We start from the raw sequence: 2020 nt of genomic DNA on the forward strand, positions 1-2020 counted from the left end.
TCACCTTAACATTAGATTCTGAGGGGCCTGACAGAGTATTTTATGTTTCAATAAGATCACCCATCATTCTTCTAAACTCGAATCAATCAAGAACTAAACTGCTTAGTCATTCTGATAAGTCAACTTGTTAATTCCAGGAATCAGCCTAGTGAACTCCTTTGACCTGCCTCTAATGTAAGTAAATCCTTAAAATACAGGGATCAAAATCATACACAGTCCTCCAGGTGGCGTCTAACCAACACACTGTACTATTGTAACAAGGCTTCCCTATTTTTAAACCAGAACGCAGAAGCAATACAATTCTGTTTGTCGTCTTAATTATTCGCTGTACCTGTCATACACAAGAAACCCAGATCCCTCTATGCTGTACTACCTTTTCTTTTGGAGTCTTTCTCCACTTAAATAATAGTCTGCTTTTTGGTTCTTCCTACAAAAGTAAATGGCCTTGCACTTTTTAAAAAATTAAACTCTACCTACTGAGTTTTCATGCACTGTCTCAAACAATCCATATTTCCATGCAGATTCCTTCTGTTCTCATCACAACATGCCCTCACACCTATTTTGTATTGCCAACAAATTTAGATACATTATGTGCTGCCTGCCCTCTCAGTCATTAATATAGATAGTAAATAATTGAGACCTAGAACTGAGCCTTATGACACACCTTTCAATTACCTTTGCCTTTTCTTCTGTGGCACTTTAACATCTATTTCATTTGCTCCTCTTCCCAACCCTTTTTTTAATTTCCCTCTTGTGTGAAACCCACCATTTTTGCAGCCACTTTCGGTTACGAAGAAGAGTCATACTGAACTCATAATGGTAACACTATTTCTCTCTCCACAGATGCTGACAGACCTGGGTTTCTCCAGCACTTTTTTTTATATGAATTGAAAACACTGTTCCTTCAATTGTGCATCAACAATTTCCACACCCTGTTTTGGGAGAAAAAATAGTCACCATGGCCTCAGAGAACCATAGATTTCGCTCATGAAAGAGAGATGAACAGAAGTTATGTAAAAGATCATTGAAGTTAATGAGTTTAACCTGAGGGTTACCATACCTCAGGCAAGAGCAGAGATTGAGAAGATAGAGCCTTTATGGTGACCATTGGCAGTGCATAGATAACCAGCTGCCCCATGCTTTCACTTTGAAAATTGCATCAGGGAATGTTGGCATCCAGTGGCTTCCTCCACAACTCCAGTTTTCGATGCATGCCAGAATCCATGCCACTCTCCAGAGGCTATTTGAAAATCCAGAACTTGATAACAATTAATCTTGATATTTCCAGCTATTGAATTGTACCCCAGCATGAAAACAACTGCTCCGTTTGTAAGGACAAACCTGTAGGGAGGTAGCCCAGGGAGGTAAACCTTATTTTAGTGTAAGGTTTCCTATGGGCAAGGAGAAGAATGCACACTGTTTGGAATTCCCCACCCCCTCCAATACTCGACCTCTCCCATGTCCTCCCCAACTGTTGTTTGGAGGCCTTTTGTCAACAAATTTTAACAATTGGACATCTGGGTTGTTTTATTTGTGACTTGTATTAATGAGGCTTGGCCATTCAAAAACTGCTACTCTTTCCTGACTGCCTCCCAGATAGGGCTGACTACTCACTTGGGCCGAGTTTTCATCCAGGGTCTTAAAATCAACTTCCATTACATGTCTGCCCTTATTGTTGTAGTTTGAAGCTCCATACTAAATGGTCATGATGCAATATAGTGCATATTTGCAAAATGAGTCTTATAATGACAGCATGAATAAATAATGATTGCTAAAATGAAGGCTGGTTTTGTGCATGCTTAAGTTTATTTTAAAACACTTTTCAGCTCCAGCTAATTTATGTCCATACCCTCTAGCATTTTTAATTTTGTTGTTCTAACCGTAATAAAAATACTCTCATTTGCTTACTATCTATAACAGAAGGCAGAGCAAGCTAATTTTGCTCAACTCCAGTGAAAATGCAGCAGACACTTGATCACAACATAATCTTTCTAATTCCAGCTAATGAGTTGTATCTCAG

This window comes from Chiloscyllium punctatum, chromosome 26, assembly GCF_047496795.1.
Source record: "Chiloscyllium punctatum isolate Juve2018m chromosome 26, sChiPun1.3, whole genome shotgun sequence".
Classification (NCBI taxonomy): domain Eukaryota; kingdom Metazoa; phylum Chordata; class Chondrichthyes; order Orectolobiformes; family Hemiscylliidae; genus Chiloscyllium; species Chiloscyllium punctatum.